At 40.3% G+C, this 27,094-nt stretch overlaps 2 long non-coding RNA genes across 8 annotated transcripts in view; one reads left to right on the plus strand and one right to left on the minus strand.

Annotated features, from left to right (window-relative positions):
• Positions 1-4,757: 4,757 nt before the first annotated feature.
• On the minus strand, positions 4,758-19,683 carry LOC119870758. Its single transcript, XR_005353719.1, has 3 exons — positions 19,093-19,683; positions 13,108-13,212; positions 4,758-6,958 (listed from the first exon to the last, which is right to left on the minus strand). It is a non-coding gene; the product is annotated as an uncharacterized LOC119870758 (long non-coding RNA).
• A 138-nt stretch (positions 19,684-19,821) lies between these two features.
• LOC111095850 overlaps positions 19,822-27,094 on the plus strand; it is a 32,274-nt gene continuing 25,001 nt past the window's right edge. For all 7 annotated transcript variants that reach the window (XR_005353726.1, XR_005353722.1, XR_005353723.1 and 4 more), the window contains exon 1: positions 19,822-19,948. This is a non-coding gene — a long non-coding RNA (uncharacterized LOC111095850). The remainder of the gene's footprint in view (positions 19,949-27,094) is intronic.

Consider the following 27,094-nt stretch of genomic DNA (forward strand, 5'->3'; position numbering starts at 1 on the left):
TCCTGTGAAACATGAGGCTCTTTATTTGAATCATTTGTATAGGTGTCATATTGGGTTAATTGCAAAGCAATTGGATTTAATAATAATATAACGGTGTATCCATGTACATCGATTCCTAGAATTGTGAGATGTGAATTGCACTTGATCATGAGGTTGTGCTTCCCGGTGCTATGATGAGCAAGTCCCAGGCTAATCGTGTAAATTTAAGCTGCCCAGGGTGAGCTTTAACATATATGCCAGTTTAGATTGTTATTGCAAATACTTTATAGGGCTGGAACTTGATTGGATGCCCTTGAACTTGAATTGTTTTAAAAGCACAGCTTTACATTGAGTTAACAGCGTGCCATTAAGATCAGTACCAGTGTAAACACAGAGGATGAAGGCTTTTTGTTGGCCATGCTCTCCTGCAGGTTTTCAGAGTTGCTGAAATTATTTGGCTCTTAGCTAAGCTGTTTTGTCTTTGTCAGTCCGTTCAGTAAGGAATGCAAGAAAGATGGTTCTCAAAATGAACAGAAATTCCCAAAAAAGCAAGGATGCAGACAAAAGAAGTCGACAACCAAGTTCATTATTTCATAACTAAAGAAACAACATAGTCATATATTTGCATAATTGTATTTATATTTAAAATAAGTGGATACTTTCCAGTTCTCCAGTTGAAGGATGTTCCTTTCTGAGAAGGAAGAAGCAGGTGGGAATCGATTTTCTGGGAAAATTTCACATCCATATGATGAAGAAAAACTAAGGGAAAAGCTCAAGTCAGATCCAAGTAGGAAAATTTCAGAGGTTTTAGAGAAAGAGGAAAAAGGAGGATGAGGAAGTGTTATAAAATGAGAAGACTAATTCAGTACATATTGTCTGGCACAGTATGGGCCCTCAATAAATGGCTTTGAATCAGTAACTCGATTAACTGAGTTAAAAAAAAAAATGTTGTGACAGGCGCGTGGGTGGCCCAGTCCCTTGAGTGACTCACTCTTGATTTCGGCTCAGTTCATCATCTCAGGGTTATGCATCAGAGTCTACATTCAGCCAAGCACCTGCTTGAGATTCTCTCCCTCTCCTCCTCTTCCTCCCGCTGGCTCCCTTACTCTTTTATAAATAAATATGGAAATAAATAAATAAATAAATAAATAAATAAATAAATATCTTTCATTAAGAAAAAAGTTGTGAAGAAAGTTAATAATGCATCAAAATGTATTGCCCTGATTGTGGCCTTCCATGTAGCTAAAAAGGAGTAACAAGCATTCTTTGGTTAGGCCAAACTCAACTACTTGAGTTTATATTAACATATTATCTTCAGTTAGATTTACTTTGTTCACCATTTTCACTAGCACCATTGCTATAACATCTTCTCTCGTTTTTTTTAAATATTTTTAAAAAAAATTTTATTTGTGAGAGAGAGAGTACATGCATGGTGGGGTGGGGAGGGACAGAGGGAGACTCTCTGCTGATCAAGGAGCCAGATGTGGAGCTCAATCCCAGAACCCTCAGATGATGATGTGAGCCACCAAAAAGCAGACACTTAACTGACTGAGCCACCAAGGTGCCCCTGCTACAGAATCTTCTTAAAATCATTGGACTCCACAGTCAAATTGGAGAGGTCACTGGAAAAATCACTGACTTCTACAATTCATACGAAGTCAGCATGTAAAGTCATTTACTTACACTCAGATGCTTCTCATTTCCCTTCCTCCTGGAGAATCTGCCTTTCTCACCAATTTGAAGACAATTTCAGAGGGCACGAAATCAAAAACAAAACTAGATACACTTCATAAGCAGGTTTATCCATTAAGATATTAGGCTGTGTGTATGTACCCTACAGGTTGATCTTTTTATGAGCACAGACCGATGCTACAAGATGTTTTTTAAATGTGTTTCAGAAATGTGTTTGACTAAATGTGCTAATGGCAAGATTGAGGCCCTGCCTAAACGCTAATGAATTAGATGACCATGTGTTCAGAGCTGCTCTGGCCACAGTTGACAGCTGAATCAACTGACAGGAACAGCGGTGAAAGAAGACAAGAAACAAGGCTCCTTTGATCTTGTACAGATCTTTATTTTAATTTGGTGTGGATGTAGTGATAATATTACAGACTTAGGAGAAATATAGGAACCTAGGAAATTCTAAAAGGGAGGCTTTAAGTGAAATAAGACACGACCAAGAAGGAAAACCTCATATTTATGACTACAGTGAGGTGCCTGGCATTTCCTAGCATAACGAGGGTAATGGGAAGCAGTAGCCCTCTGTCAGGATGACAGTCCCCTTGCTTTGGCCTTTTGATTGTACCAGACTTTGGATTTTCTTAATTAAAACAAGACTCCTATTAAGTAAAAATAATAAAATGAAGAGACTTAAGAATCAACAAAAAACTGAAAAACAGCATTAAAACAATGAATTTTGACTGACTATTCAGATTTTTATGTAGCTGTTCATGAACCCTCCTATTGTATAAAAAGTACAGCAATTTTTAAAAAGATTTTATTTATTTATTTATTTATTTATTTATTTATTTATTTATTTATTTATTTGAGAGAGGGAGGGAAAGAGAATGAGTGGGGGAGGGGCAGAGGAAGAGGGAGACACTTAACAACTGAGCCACCCAGGGGCCCCAAAAAGTACAGCAATTTTTAACTATTGTGATGAAACTTGGACCTAAGACCCAAGAAAAGTTAAAAATTATGAAGTGCTCTTCTCCTAAGGAGATTCTTCCTCTGAATGAACTAATGTTATTTACATTTTATGTATCCTATGAGCACTTTTTCCTTGTTTATAAGCATTTTATTCATAGCCTGGAAAGCAAAACAAAAAAATAAATGTAAAATTCTATTTGCTCTATTTATTCTATCGACTCTGAGTCCCAGCTTCCCTTTTTCTACCTTATTGCTCTCCATTATAATAGCAAAGAAAAATCAAGAAACCTACAGTGTTTGAGCAAAATCTCACCCAAACACTCCACTCTGTGCTCCAAGAGCAAATACTGGCTAATAAATGGGGCTAGGGAGGGGTGGGGGGTGAGCAGCAGGGTTGCAAAATGTGACCTGGTGGCACACTGTGGGAACCATGTGCTCCAGAACTCTCTCGAGTTTCTATCTTATGAAAGATTTGCAATTTTTATCCTGTCACTGAACAAATAGAACCATGACTATTGTTTCACAATCTAGGCAGCCGATTGCACGTACTGGATTGCATGTTTCTTATTCTATCACATTTCCAACAGTTGCAAATGTTTCTCCCTTCTGGGACATCAGGCTGTGAAACGGGTTTACTGTAGGGGGCGGGCATTAGAACTGGAGACAGGCAGTGATTGGATGATGGGAGATGATGCATACTTACTGCTCCACCCACCCTCGTTCTGGGCTCTGTTTAAGGAGTGATTCCCTGGATTTATTGCTTTGCCACCTCCTATTTTGCTTCTATGCACTTGTTTGTGTCCACACTGACCACATTACAATCCCCAAAGCAGGGCACCTGCTCTAGCATTTATGAGAGTCCATATTTCCTGGACTATGGATATATTTGAAATCAAAACTGTCTCAGAAGATCTAGAATATTTGCTGTAATTTTTCCTGTCCATCCATCCAAACAATCTATCCTGATTTTTAGGAATTCCTAAGTGCTCCTCCGTTAAGAAGACTCCTTTAACTACTCCAGTGTGTGACCCTCTTTCTGAACTAATAGTTTGAAAAATAAATTATATTATGTTGATTTACGTCTATTGAATGTATTATAACATTATATTATCATCTTATCCATGCTATTGTATTTTTTTTTACCATGTGAAATAAGCCCTGCATCTGTTACTTTGATAAAATTGTAGGAGAGAGGAGGTTTGTTTGATTAAGATTTATTTATTTAAGAGAGAGAGAGTGCAAGGGGAGGGGCAGAGAGGGAAGGAGAGGGAGGGAAACCCCAGGCAGACTCCATGCTCAGCGTGGAGCCTGACTGGAGCTCAATCTCAGCCCCTAAGATCAAGACTTGAGTGGAAAACGAAGAGTCAGACCCTCCCACCCTTAATGGTCTGAGCTCCCCAGGCGCCCCTAGAGGGGAGTTTTTTTGTTTTTGTCAAGTATGCTACATATATGATATATACATATTGCAGTTTACATGCTACCTATATATGTTGGAGTTTTTAGTTCTCTAAGGCTATTTATGTTTAAAAACAACTTTGCCTACTCCCTTGGTCCTTTAAAAGAAACACATATATAATCAATTTATTTAAGTAGTTACAGATGAAAGCATAGTTTGGGGATGATCTACGTAAAGATCCGTGACAAGTCTTAACAACTTCAGGTCAAGACGGGAACAGCAGTATGGCTTATTGACCATGTCAGTCTAGAGACACAATGATATCACCTCCTAATTGATATCTTGTGTTTTCTTGTTTCCTTGTTTACTATCTCTGTTTTTAAATAAAATATTAAGTAGAACTATTGTAGTTTGAAGAGATCAAACATATGCCTCTCTTCTACTACTACTGCTTAGAATGTCTATTGACATTTTCTACACCGGGTCATCCAGTCTAGTATTTGCTTGAGCAAATACAATGAACACAATATTTCTCGTATTGATGTTCACGTTATCAGAAAGCTATTCTTATAGTGAACTGAAATTTGATTCATTCCCTATAACTTTTAAACTTTGGTCTAGATACACTCTCTGAAGGAATAAAAATAAATCTTAGGGTACCTGGATGGCTCAGTCAGTCAAGTATCTGATTTTGGCTCAGGTCATGATCTCGATCCTGGGATCGAGCCCCGCATCGGGCTCCCTGCTCAACGGAGAGTCTGCTTGTTCCTCTGCCTCTCCCCCCACTTGTTCACGCTCTCTCTCTCTCTCTCTCAAATAAGTTTTAAAAAATCTTTTTAAAAAATCAATTCTCACTTTCACTTTTCTGTGGAGGCCCTCCATACGTATATAGCTTTTCAGCTCCTCCCATGTGAGTATTCTCTTCCCCAAATCAAGTACATTCAATTCTTCATATGGTTCTTCTAGGCATTTCAATTTCTTCCTTTTTCATTCATTCAGTCAACTTATACTGAAGATTTACTAAGTTTAAAGCATTGTGATGCCTCCTGTCTATATAATGATGAGCAAAACCAGACATGGTTCTTATTCTCATTGAACCCAGAGCCGAGGCAGAGAAGACAAACATTCATCACCTAGTCACACTAATGGATTTATAATTAAAAGCTCAAATAAGTGAGCTTTGAAGAGAAAGAATGTCATTTCATGTAAGCATATGACAACAGAACCGGAGCTAGTCTGGAGATTCAGGGAAGGCTTTTCTGCAGAATAAAGGATGAAGAGGAGGACAGGCAAAAGAATAGAGAGAGGGATCAGCATGATCAGGGATCCTAAAAGAGAGAGTGTGTGGTCAAAGAAGGAATGAATAGTGTAGTAGAGCTTAGAGAATGAGAGATAGAGAGGTGACAGGTAAAGCTGGGGAGTTCAAGGCAGAGAACATCACCAGGAGTCTTGCAGGTCTGGTAAGGTTTTGGATTTCATCCTTGAAACAATAGGAAGTCACTGAAGGGAATGGTGAATTGTGGTAAATTCCCGGTTGTCAAATATTCTGACTTTACTTCCTCCAGTGTTCCTCCCTGTAGGAAGATTGCATCCATTCCTACTGAACTCAGAGAAGACTTTGTGACCTGCTATGGCCAATGAAATGTGGGCAACCGTAGTATGTGTCCCTTCTAGGCAGAAGCTTTCAGAGCCAGCATGTGGGTTACACTTCCTCTTCAGTCATGTCATTGCTACCATGACCAGCAATGTTATATACAGGGGCTACTCCATCAGCTTGAATTCCAAAGTGAAATGTCCATGGAGCAAAGCAACAGACATGCTGTGAATGAGCAATAACTGCTGTTGTTGAAAGCTAAGGAGATTTCTGGGGTTGTTTGTTACAACAGGATTACCTAACTTATTCTGACAGATACAAAGGCTTTTATGGGGCCTGAGGGAACATGACCAAATTTGTGTTTTGGAAAGATGAGCAACTACTACTCAGAGAGTAGACTGAAAAGAAACCAAAGAAGATTCTGGAAAACAAGTTAAGCCATCATTACATTAATCCAAGCAAAGGACAGCAATAAATTGGACAATGGTGAACACAGAGATACAAAGATGTAGGTATAGCCAAAAGCTATCTAGAAGATAAAATTTTCAGAGCTTAGTGATAGATTTAGATCCTTGGTAGGAGAGGGGGTTGGAGAAATCAATATATCGGGGGCGATGCCTATGTTTCTGGCTACGTTTCAGATGGATACTAATGGCTTATAAAGAAATGGATATAAGTAGAGGAGGACAATACTTAAGGGAAAGATCATGAGGTTAGTTTAGAGCATATCTAACCTGAAGCACCCTTAAGGCTGCCAACTGATACAGCTGGCTACAGGTCTAGAACCCAAAGTTCAGGTTAGAGATACAAACTTAGAAACCACTGGTGTATAGATGGGAGTAATCATGGGCAGCAGTGAGTTTGCTAGATACAGAGTAAAGAGTAAAAAACAAAACAAAACAAAAACCATATATACACACACACACATACCACTGTATGGTATGGTATACCACATACCATATACACATACACACACACACACACACACACACACACACAGAGATTGAGTTTGAGATTGATTTTTAGGATTAAATGTTTAGAAGCTCCAAAATGTAACATCTGGGGACGGGCTTACTCTTATTAAGAAGGATTAGCCAGAGAAGAGGAAGGAGAATCAAGAGAATATGATGCCTCCAAAGTCATAAGAAAAGCCTTTTTTTCAAAAGAAGGAAGTGATTGTCAAGGCTCCTCAGAACTTGAAAAAGATGAGGACTAAGAAATCTCCATTGAGTTTAGCCACATGAAGGTCACCAGAGGCCTTTGTCAAGGCTGTTTATTACCAGAATGATGTAGCAGAAGTCTGGCTGGTCTGGGGCCACACACAGCTCTCTGTGTCCCTGCTGGATGTAACACAAAGACAAGAGTGAGGCAAGGTCTGGGTGTCCGTGCATGACATCTGCACAAGGGGATCAAGTCCGGCTGACAGGAGCACACTAACATTTGCTAACGTGCTCCCTGTACATACACAGTAGCATGTCCTGCCCACTTTTGTCACCCTCCACAGGAGTTAAGAAAAAAATTATAGCTCCAAACCATAATAAAATCAGTTAACATCACTCTGTGGGTATTTAGGAAAACAGAATTAACTACAGATGCCATGATATTCAGTTATAAAACTAAACAGACTTTCAAAAAGTGTATTCACATTAATTTAATCTAATTAAGAGAAAGTACCAAAAACCACATGAAATGCAGAACACACGTGCACGTGAGTGCGCACACACACACACACACAAACGTTCTACTTATACATACATACATATATATATATATATATATATATATATATATATATTCTTACTTTTAAATTTGAGGGGTTTGAGGGGTGATGGGAAATGGGGATAATGAAAGAATGCTCCCATATTTTTCTTCATTTCTGGTTCAGACTGCCCTTACTATATTTTGACTATGTATTTCCAGCTTATTCACTTATAAAATTATCTGATTCTTCTTTTTACAAAATTCTTTGTCGTATGAATTTTTCTCTTGAACTGTCTCAGACCTGGCTTTTTCTTACCCATGTCTGCCTCCTCACGTCTCAGTTCCTTGGCCCTCTCCAATTTATTTTGCATAAGCCCCTGTCTGATAGAATCCTATTCCTAAAGCCCTATTTTAATCACTTCTCTGCTCTTTCAAGAACTTACAATGGCTCCCTATTTCCTATCACATGAAATATAGAGTTCTCTACTTAGAACACAAGACTTTACACAATCTATCTCTATTTGACTCATTCAAGTGTGTTAACTACTCTTCAAAGTACAACTTCCACTTCCCTCAGGCTACATCAGAACGAGTTCCCGTACTCCTATTTGCTTTTTCTCTATGCTCCTTTGACTGAAATGCCCTCTGCTCGTCTCTTCATGTAACCAAATCTCACCCATCTTTCTAGGCCCAGTAGGAAAAATCTACATGCAGAAAATGCTCATCTTCTATGAGAAATTTGCCAATAAGAAACTAATGCTCTGGAGATTTTACTATGCCACACTCTCTACATGAATTATCTCACTGAATACTCAGAATAGCCCTTCAAGGTAGGCAACATTTTGATGATCAAAGTAAGGATTAAGACCACCTATGGAAAGCACTAGCACACTGCCTACACATAATAAGGATTCAATAAATGTTGACCGTCATTATGCCTACTACAGAGACGTAGTAACTCTTCAAGGTCATACAGCGGTAAGGGAAAGAGCTAGAATTCAAACTCTAGCTTCGGAGCCCACCCTTTTACCTTGCCAAGAGCAGCAATGCTGTTTGTACTGATGTTGTGTTGTCAAGCTTTCTCAACTATGACAGTCAGCTATCTATGATTTGTGCTATCTGAATTCCTCAGTAGTTGAAGTGTCTGTCCTACTCTGTTTTATACTAGGTGGCTAGCTTAGTTAGACTCACTTTTTCTTCACTATATGTCTTATCTCATGCTGCCCAAGAGTAAAGACTAGGGGTGTGCTGATAAATGTTTAACAACCACCTCTCATGGAGCTGGTTCATACTGTTCATTCAGCATTTGCTGACTTCAGTGGTATAAATATTCCTACCATGGTCAATTTCCAGATATCAAAACAAAGTCAGCCAATCCATATAATTCCTAAAATTTTAACCATTGGTCTTGCAAGTGAGTGCAAGCTGGCTGCAGCACACTACTGTTACAAAGAATTAGATATTATACTGTATTCTCTTGTCTTTCCTAGTGCCAGGCTTACTACTGAGCAAATAGGATACATGACCACATATCTGGAGCTTCTGGTTCAAGGTTGCAAGTTACATATAAACATTTACTTAGCCTATTTCTCCAAATCCCACTGAAATGATGATACACAAAAACTAATGCTTCCATAATAATCCTTAAACAAGTAAAGGTGCCAACGGCCAATTAGAAAACTTTACAAATTCATGAAAGACAAGAAAGCAGATGGATTCCTACTAATGGATAAGCCGAAGGAAACCACAAATTGAAACCAGCACCAGTGAGGGCTGCTTTGGAGCTGAAAGCCACTCTTCCCAGGGAGACTCTAGGCTCGGCAGGTATGGAGACCTTACATGGACAGTGGGGCAAATAATCAGGGTGACTAATTAAAGGCTAAAAAATAACTGAGACAGTTTGCCCCCTCCCTCTTCTATGTATTTTGAGCATTGTGTCCCCAGCTACAGCTCTCAGAATTGCTTTCTAAGCCAAGTGCAATGTTTCTCTGGGAAGGACCCCCTAGTGTGGATATTCGAAGCTGGAGAAATAGAGCAGAGCCTATGCTATCCGAACTTCCAAATGTACTCAGAGTGGGGAAATGGGTACACATTTTAGCAGCCGCACTAAAGTCAAATCTGTTCTACCATTTCAGGTGCTCAGTATCTGTTCATTGAATGAATGAATGAATGGATAAATGAATGAATCTTATATCTTGGAGACAAGTGAATGACTCTTTAGGCAACACAACAACCTAAGCAAATGCGTACAAATTCTGGATTTAAAACTAATAAAAATGTGTTTTAGCAGCCATGTTGGAGAAGAGAGGGAAGGAAATCTCCAAGTGACATAAATGAAGAGAAACATCAAAGGTAAAGTGTTAAGCACAGCCAAGCAGCCCGCATCCTTTGAGGCTGGGGGTGACCATGTGATATAGTTCTAGCCAACATGACGTAAGCAGCAGCAGGCAGGGATTTCTGGGAAAGTCTGTTTTTCCTGATCTGGGGACCATCCCTTCCCGCTTGTTTCTTCTCCCTGTCCCACCTGGGCCATGGCTTGTGAGGCTTGAAATGGAAAAGCCACCTTGCCTCTAAGAAACAAGCAGAAGTCACTGCTTAAGATTGGAGGCAGAGGGAGATACAGGGAGCTTGAGGAAAAAAACATGGCTGCAAGAATTTCTTCCTTTCTCTAACTACTTCCAAACTTCCTATTGTGTTAGAAAAATAAAACCCTTCTGAGTTAGGTTACTATAGCCAGTCTTGGTTGCGTCCCTAAATGACATATTATATGTCTGGAAACTTGGATGGTAGAAAAACAGCTTTGAGAAATGGAAACTCCAGGCCTGAGATAAATGTATGTGGTGGTGGGGAGTGGTAGATGTGTCCAAATTTATACTCCTTGCTTGACCCAGGAATCCTAATTGAGAAATTAAATTAAATTAAAAAGTACGCCAGGATATTTGAAACCTCCAGAGCCCCAGCAGTAAAAATATGTTCTCACTCCATGGGAACACTATTACATCTCCAAGGAAGGGGGAAGAATTAAAGAGAAGTCCACAGTTAAAAATTAAAAGGTCCATGAAAGAATATGCTGCCACGAGATGAATCAACAGATATAGCAGAGGGAAGAATCAGCATTCTGAGATCTGATATAAAAGAACACTTTGCTTTCAAAGTGACCATGAAATAACTATAACATAGCTGAAGATATAAACAAAAGCACGGAAACTATAATGAAGAAAAAAACAATTTTAAAAAACCCTCAAAACTTGGAAAAAACAAAATTCAGTCTCTATAAATGAAAAACATAGTCACCAAAATTAAAAATTCAATAAACAGGGCAGCCTGGTGGGCTCAGCAGTTTAGCGCCGCTTTCAGCCCAGGGTGTGATCCTGGAGACCGGGGATCGAGTTCCACATCGGACTCCCTGCATGGAGCCTGCTTTTTCCTCTGCCTGTCTCTGTCTCTCTCTCTCTCTCTGTGTGTCTCATGAATAAATAAATAAAATATTGAAAAAAATAAAAAATACATAAAAACTCAATAAACAGGGTGGGATGCCTGGGTGGCTCAGTCTGTTAGGCATTCAACTCTTGGTTTTGGCTCAGGTCATGAGCTCATGAGTTATGGGATCAAGCCCTGAATCAGGCTCCCTGCTTAGTGGGATGTCTGTTTGAAGATTCTCTCCCTCTGTCCCTCCTCCCACCTGCTCGCTCTCTCTTTCTCTAATAAACAAACAAATAAATCCTTAAAACAAAAAAAAAAAAACCTCAGTGAGGAGGGTAAGGAATAGTTAAGACAAACATGAAGAAAGAATCCATAAATCAGAAGACAGATTTGAGGAAACTTCTCAGAATGTAGGACAGAGAAACTATGAAGTTATAGTTAAGAGCCATTGAAAATAGATCAAGAAGGTTGAATATATACCAAATGGAAATGCCAGAGCAAAGGGTAGAAAAGGAAGAAGAGATGATACTTCAGAAAATAACAGCTGAGAATTTGCCAGAACTAAGTAAAACATAAGTGAGTCTTCAGATTTCAGAAGCATACAAACACCTTAGCACTACATTTTTTTTTTTAATTCAAAATTGAATTTACTGTGGTGAAACTTCAGAATGTCAATGATAAGAAGAAAAGTCTTTAAAACACAAATGTTCTAGGGCACCTGGGTGGCTCAGTGGTTGAATTTGGCTCAGGTGATCCTAGGGTTCTGCGATCAAATCCCACATTGGGCTCCCCACAAAGAGCCTCTTCTCCCTTTACCCATGTCTCTGCCTCTCTCATGAATAAATAAATAAAATCTTTTTTAAAAAAGCAAATATTCTAAAAACAAAAAGTAAAAATTATTCAATTGAACCATCATGAAATTTGTCTTCAGTCACCATAGATATCTGTGGAAATGAACAGCATCCTGATGCTCCACAGGGGAAAGAATTCTCATCCTAGAATTCTATACCCAGCTAAATTTTTATTCTAGGCTGAGAGTGACATAAACATTTCAAAACAATGCAGTTTGAAAATTTACCATTCAAATGGTAAAAATTTTGACCAAAATTTACCACTCAAAAGAAAAACTTTTTAAAAGATCTACTATAGGGTTTACTTCAGTAACAAAAATAATTGAATCTGGAAGGAAGAAGTGGAGGGCAAAACATAAGGGTGAATAAAGAAATTGGTAAATATATTGTCAAAACTGAATAATGACTTACTGTAAATAAATGCTGATCATTAATTTGAGAGGACTTTAAAAATAAAGTAACACTAAGATACCAGTACACAATACCATGGACACTGCAAAGATGGGAGATTTGAGTTTAGGCTACTATTAGAGTTTAAGGATCCCAAGGTCCTGTGTCAGTTCAAAGGAGAACAGATATATTGATTAACTTTACATTCTGTTAAGATTTTCTTGAGAACAAGTAGTAAAAAGTATAGGAATATAATTTCAACGCCAAAAGAGGAGAATAGAGGGAAATTAAAAGAAAAAAAGGGAATCCCTGGGTGGCTTAGCTAGTGAAACGTCTGCCTTCAGCTTAGGTCATGGGTGCCTGCTCAGTGGGGAGCTTTCTTCTCCCTCTCCCTCTGCTTATCCTCTTGCTCTCTCAAATAAATAAATAAATAAATAAATAAATAAATAAATAAATAAAATATTTTTTAAAAAATCAAAAAAGAACTGACAATGCCATTAAAAGGCAGGATAGTGGGGAGGGGATGGAGGGAAAAACAAATTTAAATAAAGACAAATTTAAATAAATAATAAACAGAAAATCTAAAAACTTAATGTTGAGTAATACACATACATTATATACATATATGTTTTTAAAGATTTTATTTATTTATTCATGAGAAACACAGACACAGACACACACACACACACACACACACACACACACACAGACATAGGCAGAGGGAGAAGCAGGCTCCATGCAGGGAGCCTGACATGGGACTCGATCCTCGGACTCCAGGATCATGCCCTGGGCCAAAGGCAGCGCTAAACCACTGAACCACCTGGGCTGCCAGTATTTTTTTTTTTTTTTTATGAATCAATATGGGGCACTTGAGTGGTTCTGTGGTTGAGCAGCTGCCTTCTGCTCAGGGCGTGATCCAGGGTCCCAGGGATCAAGTCCCACATTGGGTTCCCCTCCGGGAGCCTGCTTCTCCCTCTGCTTCTGTCTCTGCCTCTCTCCCTCTCTCTCTCTCATAAATAAATAAATAAAATACTTTTTAAAAAGAACACGAATTAACATTAAATATTGTTAATGGACAGATATATGAACAAAAAGTAGAAAAACAAGATAGGAAAGATAGTCACCAATTTTGGAATAGTGGCTACCTCCAGAGGGTTTGGAGAGTAGAACTGAAAGCAGGTACAAAGTGGCTTCAACATATCTTCATGTGTTGTTGTATTTTTTCTATACTGTGGAAGAAACAAAAAGGAAGGGAAAGAAGGAAGAAAAACGCTGAGCTACTCAATGCAAGAATAATTCTACACAAACAAGCAGCACAAGAACTTGTCCCTCTGGGCACCTTGCTGGCTCAGTCAGAAGAATGTCTGATTCTTGACCTCAGGGTCACTAGTTTGAGCCCTACGTTGGGTGGAGGGATTACTTAAATAAAAATAAAACTGAAGGGTGCTTGAGTGGCTCAGTCAGTTATGCATCTGACTTCCACTCAGGTCATGATCTTGGGGTCCTGGGATGGAGCCCTGCGTCACTGGGCTTCCTGCTCAGTGGGGAGTCTGCTTGGCCCCCCTCCCCCGCCCTGTCCCTCCCCTTGCTCGTGCTCTCTCAAATAAATAAAATCTTTAAAAATAATAATAAAATAAAATAAAACTTAAAAAAAAGAAGTTGACCCCTCAACAAATTAACAAGTACAGAGAAACAGATGAAGCAGGAATGAGCAGGATCGGCAGGATCATGAGAAGGATGATTTGATAGTGGTTTGTCCTGTTACTGGCATTGACATTCTTAGCATTCTAACTGCAGAAATCTGCTGGGAGAGAAAACAGCTCTAACTCATACAGGAAGAGACTGATATGAAGGAAGGATCATGTGGCTATGTATTTTTTGACATTTGATAGAAGTCAGTATACATATTTTAGAAGATCCTGTTTCCTCACAATACTTACAAATAAGGATAATCTGACCGATAAAATCTTTCTGAAGGGAAAATGGTACACTATACCACTGGTTTTCCAATATGTTGGTACGCAAAAATCTGGGTGAAAACTGTAAATACTAAAGGGCCCTTGGGGTGGCTCCAATTCAGTAAGACTCAAGCTCAGAAGTCTCCTCCACCCAATGCTAGTCAGGAAAAAAGAGGAGAAGGGGATAGAAGGGGAGGGGGAGGAAAGGAGTAGGAGATCAGATGTAAAACTGTGTAAACCACTCATCTACTTTACCTACTTGGTCCCTGTTTCTCAGGAAGGCAAAGAAATAGATGCAAAGAGAACTGGAATACATTTCAGATGTGAGAGCTTTCTACATTTCCTCTTCCCATAATTTTCCAGATAGTCAGCCTTCCCTACCTAGACCAGATTTAAGGGAAAGTGGGATAGAACGCTTCTGAATGCAAGCAGGCCATGGGGACAGTATCAGTGGGAAAAACTGTCCATGTTTATTGTTAAGTTTATGGCAGCTAAAAATACAGCCCTGCTATTCTGTCTTCTCAAAATGATGACAAAGATTTTCATGCAGACACAAAGACCACTGGACGTGACATCTTGAACCCATCCAGCCCTGACTCCAGGAGGATCCCATGAATACTTCGAGGACTACCAGACAATATGATCTCACCACTCCAGCCGAAAGGGTGATTCTGAAATGTCACTTTCTCCTCCAATTCTCTTTTTGTATTGGGGTATAATTTACATATTATAACATATGCATATTTAACATATACACTTCTAAATATATAATTATACAAATACAAATGTATGATTTTAAATATATAAAATATACACGTAATTTTGATGAAACTATATACACCCATCCCAATCACGGTACAATATAAAGTCATTCTTTAGGGAAACTTATTATCTGAAATAGATACAATAGCAATGAAACACAATAGCTTCTATTTCTAAATATCCTGCATTTGCAATCATAGAACTAACATCCGAGACGTGAAGATAATGAGATACAGGGCAGTAAATAGTGTATTTCACCCCATCTATAAGAAGAGTTCCACTTTCCATAGTCATTTAGATAAGAAACAGAAAATGCTATAAATCACTGCAAAGTGATTTGTACTTGAAAGCACAAATCTTAACAATTTGTATGCTGAAAAGTGATTAATCATACTTTATTTTCTTTTCAAATTTTCTTACACTGCCTCATGAATAAGCCAATACACCTTATCTTCTGTCCTATCTGAAAAATCTGGATTAACAGCCCGGGCCGAATTCCATTCTAGCAACGGGGGTACATAGCTACAAATAATTCTCTTGAAGCCAAAGGAAAATAACAACAAACACAGGAACACCTTACTCTGAAGTTCCTTTATTTTGGTTTAAACCTCTCTTAACAGGCTCTTTTCAAGTCTTTGGAGCATTATTAAACGATCCTACTATTGATTTTCCACGCTCAGTACTGGTGGAATGGAGTGACTTGAAGCACTAATGACTGAAGTCCACTCACTGTCTAAAGGACAGGTACAAAGGCAGACGTACTTGGAACTCATTCCACCAACCATCCTCATAACTTAGACTTCAGCGCCTGGAAATAGGACAGGTGGGAAATAGGACACGGAACTCAACTCATCTCTCTTACTTAAATATAGCACTGCTTCTATTTCTGTTACTTACCTTGGGAAATTTCATAAGTATTGGTATATTTTGCTATTCAGCATGAAGCCGTATGTTTCATTTCTACCTTTGAAACCCAAATTTCCAAGCCACCGCTTTTAGAAAAGCATTCCTCTATTTTCAGCTTCATTCTCCATGGGCCATTTATTTGTGATGCCAAGCCATTGAGTAACTAGAGGTTACAATAAGAATTTGTCATGCCAGATTCCATCTTTAAAAGGAAAAGCTTTTAAGACAAACAAACCAATTTTTTAAATGAGTACTAGAAATGAATGGGCATTTCACATAAAAGGGGGGGAAGAAAAGGAATGGTCTCCTAAGTTCGACCTCATAAATAATCAGGAAAATGCACATTAAAACCACAATGAGACACCATTTCACACCCCATCAGATTAGCAAAAATTTGTAGTCTTACAATACCAAGTGTTGATGAGGATGTAAAAGTACAGAAACTCTCATACATTTAAATTGGTAAGAGCATGGAAGTGTCCTTAGGGGTGATATGTCAAGATGTCTACAACCTTAAAATGGTTCAGCAAAAAAAAAAAAAATTCTAGAGAGGGAGAAAGAAAAGGCAAATATGACAAAGTCTGTGTTACAAAGTAGGGGGCAGGCTCTAGGGGCAGAGTCTGCAAATTTGAATCACAGTTCTGCCCCTCATTAATTGTAATCTGGTTTAATTATTTAAATGTCAGTTTAATTATCTGTGAAATGGGAGTAATGGTGGTATGTACTTGATAAGAGATGTGAGTATTTAATGTGGTAATTCATGCAAAGTACTTAAAGTAGTCGCTGCCTTGTCATAAGCCTTCAATAAATGTTAGTTATTACCTCTGTTGGCTCCATTTTGCAGATGATATAAGTTGAGACTCAGAAGGGTGAAGCGACTTGTCTAGTCACATCACTGGCTACTGGTGATTGAGGCTCCAGGGAAGCTCTCCGACAAATCAGCAGAGACATTCACACAGCAGCTCCCTAACAGCAAACACTTGAGACAGCCCAAATGCCCATCCACTGCAAAATGGCTCACTAAATAATGCTACATTTCTTTTTTTTTTTTTTTAAGATTTATTTATTTACTTATTTATTTATTTAGAGTATGCACACACACAAATGAAGAGAGAGGCAGAGGAAGAGGGAGACAGAATCAATCTCAAGCAGACTCCACACTGAGCTAAGAGATGCATGCGGGGCTCGATTTCATGACCCTGAGATCATGATCTGAGCTGAAATCAAGAGTGGGATACCTGATTCACTGAGCCACCCACGAGCCCAATAGTGCTACATTTCTTTACCAGAGTGCTATGCAGCCAGGGAAAGGAAAAGGTTGTATTAGCATGAAAAGAATTTTAAAAAATTAAAATTAGTTAAAGGATTTTATTTTATTCTTAAAGATTTTAGTTGGTCCAGCAAGAAGACTGATTAAGCCATAAAAACTACCATAAAACGCAAATAAAAAAATATTTTTGTTTATAACCACTTTGTACTTCATCACGGCACTTTTTGTCAAGAAAGTACTCTCTAAATGTTTAACACATGAATAATTATATAAAACAAAGAATGAAAAAAAAAACCCCAAAACGAAGAATGATTCCTACAATGAACTAATTTATAGCCATTTAAATCACGTTTTTAAATGAATATTTAGTGACATGGTGAAATGCTTACTATATAAACTTTAAAAATACAGGATTCCCAAACTTTAAATATATACAAATATATATATATATACACACTATCCATACCTTTATATGTATGTACACATGTATATAGGAAACTTTAAGTATATACAAATATATATATATATCTTATCCATACACTTATATATGGATATGATATACATATACACATATGTATATATAAGGTGTTTATACGTATATTTAAATATATATCACAGAAGAATAAACTTGAAAGTTTACATACCAAAAAAAATATTTTTCTATGTCTTAGAGATTTTATTTTTATTTATCTTTAAGTAGGCTCCACAACCAGTTAGGATTGAACTCACAACCCCAAGATCAAGAGTTGCATGCTCTACCCACTGAGCCAGCCAGGTGCCCTTAAAATTCACCCTTTTTAAAAAAGTTAAAAGTGATTTTCTTTGAATGAAGAGATGGAAAATGATTTTTCCTTTTTTTCTTCTCATCTATAATATGTATTTTCTACAGTGAAAATGTGAAACTAGTGCCTCTGGAGCACAATTAGGCAGCATCTAATAAAGTCACAGATTGCACACTTACAGTCCTGAAATATTTCCACTCTTGGGTGAAAGTCTTCACCTGTGCTCAAGGAGACATTTATAAGAAGGTTCATAGCAACATTGCTTATAATAGAGAAAAAGTAGAAACAACCTATATCCATCAACAGAAGCACAGATATATCTACCTGGTGAATATCTAGGCAACAGTTAAAAAGAAGGAAACAGAGCTACAGTAATCAAGGTGGGCATATCACAAAAATACAATGTGGAGTGATCTAAAAATGGCAGAAATGTAGGTGGAGTATGATATTGTTTATATAAAGATTAAAACCACGCGAAATAACATTATGCATGTTGACTATATATAATTTATGTATATATGCATGTGTACGAAAAATGTTTTTAATGTATGGGAATGACAAACACCAAATGCAGGGTAAAGTTTATCTGTGGAATGTGAGGAAGGGAAATGTGTTGGGGGAACACATGGATGGGGGCAGGTAGGGACTGCAAGTACACCTGTAATGCTCTATCTCTTGGACTGAGTACTAGAGTACAGGTGTTTGTTGTTATACAACTCTATGGGATTTGCCTGTGCATGTGCCTGAAATGATTCAGAATATACTCATATAAGAAAAATTTTAAATTAAGTTCATCTAGAAATTTAATTATTTGGAGGCGCAATCACGGACATTTGGGCTAATTTAGTGTGTGTGTGTTTGTGTGTGTGTGTGTGTGTGCGCGCGCGCGCGCACGTGTGGCACTGGCAAGGGGTGGGGGTTCCAGTTGGACTAATTTTTTAAAATACTTTTACATCTTTATTTTGGCAAAACCAAGATTTCCAAACCAGAACATTTAATTCCTGCAAAAACAAAGGATTTTTCATGAGAGTACTCAATGATAATTATCACCCAATTTCGTTTAAAACCCAAACTCTCTCTACTGGGAGAATAATTAAAACATATATGCCCCCTCTCCCTGAAACATACGTATTTAAAAGAAGAGGGTAAAGAAAGGCTGAATCCGTAAAAAGTTGCAGTCATTTCATTCTTTCAGCAAATTCTGGATTTAGAGGAAACTATGTGGCTCAGAGCAGGCCCTGCATGACTAAGCCACGCTCCCAGCCTTGCTGAGGCCGATCCTCCCAACCCTGGCCGACTTTGTCAGAGGGCAGAGTGACACATTTGCACATGGTTAAACAGTTTCGTCAGTGAAATAGATTTAAACTAGCTTTAAAAGAAGGAAAAGAAAACATTCAGTGCATTCCACATTTTCCCTTAAGTATACTGTACCTTCCAGTTATGCTGCATTTTGCATGCCTCGGAGCTCCAAAACACTATTTAAATTGTGCACATAAATCATTTTACCCCTGGTGAAACACAGCTGTCTCCTCCAGGAGAAATAAGGGGTGACCTGTCCCAAGTGGCTACACCCTGGGGTGAGGACCCGGCTCGGCCCAAATCAAAGCGACCCACGTTCTGTCCCGAAGGCTGCACAGTCTGGAGAAGCGCTCATCTCGCCCTGTAGCCATGCACCACAGTCTCTGGGTTAAAAGCTCTCGTATGAAAAACTGGGAAATTGTACCTCCTGACCACATGACCTCAGCGGTTCCAGCGTGTGGGAAGTGGAGGGTTACGAGGGCGGAAAGGATCATCAGGCAGGCAGGCCGAAGGGAGAGGCTCCAAAGGTTACACAACCCAGAAACTCACAAAGATGTACAGCGGGGAGGGGGCTGGGGGCTGGCGGTCCGCGGGTTCCCAGCCCCAAAGACTTTCCTTCTCCCCAAGAAGCCACCGTGGGGAGTTCCTGTAACTCGCAGACCTTGTTTACCCAGCGCTCACCCTCGGGGAGCGCCGCCCGCGTTCACAAGCCGCTGCCTGCGTTCTAGACGCTTCCCGGGGGGGGGGGGGGGGGGGGGGCGGGGGGCGGGGCCGCCGGCCGCGGGGACCCCTCCGCCCCGCCCCGCCCTCCCCGGCCGCGCGCTGCGGGCCCGAGCGGGCGCGGGGGAGGAGCGACTGCAGCCCCGGGCCCGGCCGGCCCGGCCCCCGCGGAGCCTGCGCGCACCGCCCGGCATCGCCGGCGCCTCCGAGGGCCTCCGTGCACGTGCACTAGTTCTGCGTGGCTAACCCGGACCCCGGAGGAACCTCGGTAATTTCCAAACCCGGAGCCCGCCCCCACCCCAGCGCGCACGCTCGCCGGGGCTGTAGCGATCCCAGCGAGTGCCCCTCCTGCCCCAGGGGCGGGCTCGCGGCCCAGTTCCGCGGGAAGGATGGGCTGAAGGCGGCCCTCGCTGCAGGCCTCTCTCCCCGGGGAGAGGAGCCAGGTGGGCCTCTGGAGCACCCTGGAAGCTTCGACCTCCTGGGGCGAAGGAGAGAAGTCCACCTGACCGAGGCTAGGCCAACAGTGGCTCCTTCCTATGGGGCCTGGCTCTCCCGGTAACGAAAAGAGGCCACATCGAGTGTAAAAAATTTTCCAGATTACGCTATATGGCTTTCTGTTGAATAATTATGGGGTCTCGGTTTCAGAATTAAATTCATCACCTACCTGACAGCGCCCCAGACTGGGCACAGCCACAAAAATTGGCTGGCTCAGGCCTCACGCAGCCCCATGGGGTGGCTATTAATACCTGCCCAGGGGCTGCCTGGGTGGCTAAGTGGGTTAAGCTTCCCACTCTTGATTGGGGCTCAGGTCGTGATCTCTGGGTTCTGAGATTCAGGGCTGGGGGGCGGGAGGGGGTGAGTTTGAGATCCTCTCTAGCCCCTTGCCCTTGCCCCCTCCCTAAAATAAATCTTAAAACCAAACCGGCCAGGCAGAGAAGGAAAAGGCCTTGATAGACTGTTGTTGGTGTAAAGTCACACCGACCAGCTCCTTGCAGGACCAGCTCCTTAAACGCCCAGGTTTTCATACTATGTGAATGGAAATAACTTCACCCTTGCCTTCGTTTTCTCTGCAACCATTTCTCAGAAGCTGTTTTCATTTCCTTTTTTTTCCCTACGTTTTCTCCTTCTTGCTTTTGCTCCCTGGGCCACAGGGTCACTTCTTTCTAGACGCTGAAAGTCTGTCGAGGAGGGAGGATTAAAGGGAGACGTAGGGCCGGGAGATGCTATCCATCAGAAAAGGAACAGGGCAGAGCCGGGACTTGTGCTCCTCCTGCCAAGTTAATGTGCTACGAGAACCAGCTGGGTCGGGTCCGGACACGCTTTTCTGTTCTGCAGCTCGCAGAAGTTTTTGTGTCTCTTTAAACTTCAGTGATCTTTGGTGCCCCTAAAGGCAAGTGGGACACCTGAATCATAAAGCTTCAGATGAGTTGAGTTCAAAGTTTTATTTTCTGCTTTTAAAGCCCTCAATAAATTAGGGCAAAGGTAGTTGGAATCCGGCCTCCTGCCCTGGCAGTTCCTCTGAGCTTATTAAGGTTGGCTAAGCAATCTGCTGTTGAGAAACCAGGTGTAACAAGACCTGGGTGGAGGGAACCTGGGGTTGTTTGTGGATCTTTCTTCTTCTGTGCGGCATGTGCCTGTCTTTCTGGAGCAGCCCTGCAGGTTTGCCGCCACAGCTGGGTGGAGTCGACCTGCCTTGGTGGTGAAAGTCCCAGAACTCAGGGCTTCCCAGCTAAGAATCCGGCTGGCCTTTAAGGAGAAGGAAGCACTTTTGAGGAACAGTAGGGCATAAGGGAGTGTGAAAGCCAGTATAGTGTTGTAAGACTCATTAAAAAGAAAATAAATAAGGGGCAGCCCAGGTGGCTCAGTGGTTTAGCGCTGCCTTCGGCCCAGGGTATGATCTTGGTGGCCCAGGATCGAGTCCCACATCAGGCTCCCTGCATAGAGTCTGCTTCTCCCTCTGCCTGTGTCTGTGCTCTCTCTCAATCTGTGTCTCTCATGAATAAATAAATAAAATCTTTAAAAAAAAAAAAGAAAATAAATAAAAGCCCTGTTTGAGGTGACATACCTCTTCCTTGCACCTGTATATAAGCATTTATTTGTGTGTGTATGTTTGTGAAGTACCATTCAATTAATATCTGGTTCCTGGACTTTATCATTCTTACCTTCAAACGGCAACTTTTTGTGGCATTTTATGCTAGTGCAAATGGATTCTGTGCCTGTGAGTTTCAAATTCTCAGGTGTTTTGTCCTGGCCGTTCAGTTCTTGTCCTGGTGTTCAGTCCTGTGGGCTGCTGGCTTAGGATACCTCTTCACCCCCCTACCTCCCCACCTCCACCACTATCACCATCTTGAGTACCCTAGCTAGCTAGGGTTGGAAGAGAGGTAATGCTTCAGAGCCCTGCCACCAATTCGAATTGAGTCCTTAGGATTCAATTAAAGTGATAGAATGTAATCAAAACGAACATTCTGTACCACCTAAGTTGATCAGAAAGGGAGCAGTTAATTCTGACTGTTCTCTGTTTTCCTTATCATTATGTGGAATCATATTTTTGCCCCAACTCTCTAATGTTTTTACATTTCCAACAGAATCATTCTTTCTAAGACTCTTACGAACAATGGTGGTGGTGGGGATAGTCAAGAATTCCCATTTTTCCCCCGAGCCTGTTTACTTGCAAATCTGCTGCTGTAGCCACCAACATGCTTTTGAAACCTGGCTGCAGGGATCCCATTTGGTATAAATTTTCAGGCTGTGCTAGACTGTTCTCCCCAGGGTGAACTCAGAGACCCCGGGACATGTGTGTGCATTGAGACAGGATGGGGACTTCAGGTGGCTTTGTTCCAAAGCCTGGGGATGGCCCCACAATCATTCCAAATCCTGTTCTGGAAGATCTGTCTGCCCACTGAAATCAGGTTCCCATAATAACAAGGACAAAAGTAGATGGGAGTGTGAACTGTGGAAGTATCGGCTCCCTATGGAATGAGCTTGTTGGTGTTCATTAGTGCCTGCCTTTTGAATAGTCCGGGACCTAGAAAAAGCAGAAGCTATTTTGCAGGAAGAAAACAAAAAGAGAAAGTGAGCCACCTGTCAAAGAGAAAGGAAATCTTCCCCACTCTGCTTTGTACCATGATCTAAACCTCCTGGAAGTCAGACCCAAAAGATATACAAGCCCAAATTGATGAGCGTATCATGCTGTCATCTCCATGGGGTTTACAAACAGCTGAGAAATGACTCCATTCCTCATGACTCTCCAAGACATTCTCCAGTGAGCTTCGTGGTGACACCAGCTGCTCTTCCACTTCCTGTTATTTACTGGAGGGTGTTCTGTAAAAAGAAAATCACCCCTTTCTACTTTATTCCAATATAGTGGTCATTTTTATATCTCAGTAGTCCCTAAAGCATTTTACAGAGGAATCTAAATCCATCTATTATTATGGGAAAAATACAGACTCTCGGGGAACAGAAATGAGAAAATCCTTTGGCTGAAATAATTTATTCTTATAAAGTCTCTCAGTAACAAAGAACCTGTCTGGGTGGTATATAGATTCAAAATCATGGGGAAATGACCCTAAGATTATGTTTTGTTTTTACTTTTTTGTTATGTTCTCTGGGTCAATTAGACAAATTAGAAAAGTCAATGATATTCAAAGTGGGGTAGTCTTTTATTTAGGACTGGAACAACTCTTTCTCTGGAAATCTAAAAATGTTAGGGAATTGGGACAAAATATGATTCCACATAAAGATATGGAAAACAGAAAGCCATTAATTGCTCTCTTTAGAATCAGCTTAGATGTGTGCAGACTGTTTGTTTTGACTATATCACTTAAATCCGAAGGATACCCTTCGGATTGACATGTCCTTAAAAAATTATGTGACAACCAGCTCTTAATTACTGAAATCATAGTGCCAAAAGAACTTGTCATAACCAGCAGACCAAGCGACCATTCATAGAAGAGATGGATGAACTGGTCATGGAGGGCAGTGGGGGTGGCACTCCACGTTCCTGACTGTTCCTTTTCCCAAAATTCTTTTTGGCAAAGATTTAATTGCACCAAATACCAGTTTTATGATAAGACTATCAAACTTGTTTTATTGAATACCCTCTTCTCCTACAACTGTCTAAACAGGATTTTCCCATTTAGCACCACATCAATCCAGAGTTATGATTGTGCCACAATTTAGAAGATCCTTTGTATTATATATTAATATTTGTATAGTTATTAAAGTATTTAATGATTTGCACAGGGACTCCAAAATGAAATATAGCATGTCATTTATAGTCTTCTCTAAAATTATAAATGAAAAATTACTTTCCAGCCTTTAGTTTTTGCTGAAACAACTTGTAAGATGACTTATATTTTAAGTGGTATGTATAACACTTTTTAGAAAATACAGCACTTAACGCAGAAATCTTTTATGTTGTATAATATGGTGGTCTTCAGATGATGTTTATCCAGGTACTCTTTCTCAAACAAAACACTAAGTAGAAGACAAGTAAATAAATAAGGACAAAGGTGTTGAGGGGGCAATGGAGGAATAAGTTAGGCCTTTCAACTCTCGTCAGGGTCACAAAAGCACTTTTGAGGAACAGTAGGGCATAAGGGAGTGTGAAAGCCAACGTAGTGTTCTAAGACTCATTAAAAAGAAAATAAATAAAAGCCCTGTTTGAGATGACATACCTCTTCCTTGCACCTGTATATAAGCATTTATTTGTGTGTGTATGTTTGTGAAGTACCATTCAGTTAATATCTGGTTCCTGGACTTTATCATTCTTACCCTCAAACCGCAACTTTTTGTGGCATTTTATCCTAGTGCAAATGGATTCTGTGCCTGTGAGTTTCAAATTCTCAGGTGTTTTGTCCTGTCCGTTCAGAAAAGGCCAGAAGGCATGTTAAGGCAAAAATACATGACTTCAATGAAATTATTTAGATAACTATTTCTACGTTGTAGAGTAACAGTAGCATCTCAAGAAATGATTGTCAAATTATGATTAGAACTTTAAAGGCTCTTTTATCCAAAGATGATTTGTTGGCAGCTGAGAACACTGAGGTCCTGCAAGTCAAGGGAGATCACCTGGATTATAGGGGTGCATTCCAGACCCCAGCACAAGTGTCTTGGCCCCGAATCGCATGCTTTTTTTCCATTACCCTGTGTAATGCATTGTATAAATTAATGTGAAATTTTTACAACTTAAAAATACCAAAATGAGCTATCGACTGAAATCAATTATTTGTACATTGGTAGCCTGTTTAAGTCATAGTCAAGAAGCACAGTTTGTGTTAGATCACACATCCTGAAAACATCCTTAAGCAACACAAGTCACTGTGAAAGGATTTCAGGAGCTCACGTGGGGAGACAAAGGACACCAAGGTACAGAAAGCCTTCGAGCCTTCTTTGGAAAGTAGGGGCCTTGCGTAGCATACACCAAGTCAGCTAATGCGAGGCTGGGACGGGCAAGCTGAAACTTTGATGTGGAGATGACTCTGGGCCTGGTCCACACTGAGAGCTCCTTCCACACATAACTCCTTGAGCAGTGGGCGGCAGGGGGAGGCCTCATCACAGAGGCTGACCTCATAGACCAGAGCTCGAAATCTTGCACTGACTGCAGACCACTGAGTGTGGCCTGTGTCGCATAACATATTATTAAAATAAGGGAGCTTTGGGTGGTTTTAACTCATCTAAGCCTATTTGTGCATATGCCGTATACATTTTCAATTCCATAATTGGACATTTTGTTTATAAGTCACATTTCTTAAACATGTCATTCTCTGCTTCAGGCTAAGTTGGATTTGTTTGTTTAGTTCCTTCTGAGCTTTCAAGAGAAATCCTACAGAAGGGTTTGCTATGAACCAAATCAATACACTGGTTTCCATTTTTGCTTTTTTGGCAGCTCTGCTTCTGCCAGGGAATATTAGCTCCTGTAAATGTTAGCCGTTGTGTGCCTAATTGTATATACAATTATATTACATGCATTTCAATATTTGTAGATGCAAATGCTTCAGAGTGAACAAGCACCCCAGGCTGCAGTGAGGCAGCTGGACGAGGGGGCGGGCCAAGCCTGTCAACAGCCAGTATACTGAGCCTCCAGGTGGGGGCTTCCCTGTGGTTCAGGATTGTTTGGCAAATGGAAGAAACTTGTCTTTGTAAAAGCATCTGGAGGATTTAGGGTTGCGATCCTGTTTGTTATCTGGTTTATTCAGATTATGTTGTAAATAGGATGGCCTTGGGGCACCTGGGTGGTTCTGTGGTTGAGTGGCTGCCTTCAGCTCAGGTCCATGATCCCTGGGTCCTGGGATCTAGTCCCGCATCAGACTCCCCAGAGGGAGCCTGCTTCTCCCTCTGCCTGTGTCTCTGCCTCTCTCTCTCTGTGTCTCTCGTGAATAAATAAACATACATACATACATACATACATACATAAATAAATAAATAAATAAATAATAAATAAATAAATAATAGGCCTTGACTTTTAAATTATGTAATTGATACAGTATTTGAAGCTTCCCCAGGGCAAAGCTAAAAGGAAAAAGAATAGTGCTTATTGTAGATCATGTAATACTTGCTCCCTGTGCCTCACAGGATTGGTGTGAAGAGCAAATAAATCCGAAACTTGTAAGGGACGTTGCAAACTGTGAAGAACTCTTCCCATTTACTGTCACAGGTACACATTCATGTTACATTTCAGCATCGAAGCAGAGATGAAAAATTCAGATTATGGCTTTCACCCACTCTTATGAAAACATATGACACTTAAACTGTTTTTTTTCTTTAATAGATTTATTGAAGTACAATTTATGTACCATAAAAACCACTCATTGTAAGCACACACTGATTGATATTTAGTAAATGTAAATGGTCATGCAACCATCACTAGAATCCAGTTTGAGAACATTTCCATGACCCCAGTAAGCTTCCGTAGGCTCTTGTGCAATTAATCCCTTTTCTTATTCCAGCCCCAAGAAATCTCTGATGTGCCTATAAATTTGCCTTTTCTGGACATTTCCTATAAATGGAGTCTTTGCATCTGGCTTCTTGCATTTATCTTATGTTTTTGCAATTCATCTATGTTGTAACGTGTATCAGTACTTGTTTCCTTGTTATTGCTGAATAGTATCCCATGGTGTGAGGGCACCACATTTTGTTCATCAGCTGACTGACATTTGTGTTGTTTTGAGTATCTGACTCTTATGAAAAATGCTGCTCTGAACTTTCACATATGCAGCTTTGTTTGGACTTATGTTTTCTATCCCTTGAGTAGATTCCTAGGAGTGAATTGTTGCAGTTTATGGTAAGTTGATGTTTTAGTTTTTAAGAAACTGCCAATCTGTTATCCAAAGTGGCCGTAACACTTTATATTTCCATCAGCAATATACAGCGGTTCCAATGTCTCCACCACATCCATGCCAACACTTGATATTGT

The sequence above is a fragment of the Canis lupus genome, chromosome 1 (genome assembly GCF_011100685.1).
Source record: "Canis lupus familiaris isolate Mischka breed German Shepherd chromosome 1, alternate assembly UU_Cfam_GSD_1.0, whole genome shotgun sequence".
Classification (NCBI taxonomy): domain Eukaryota; kingdom Metazoa; phylum Chordata; class Mammalia; order Carnivora; family Canidae; genus Canis; species Canis lupus.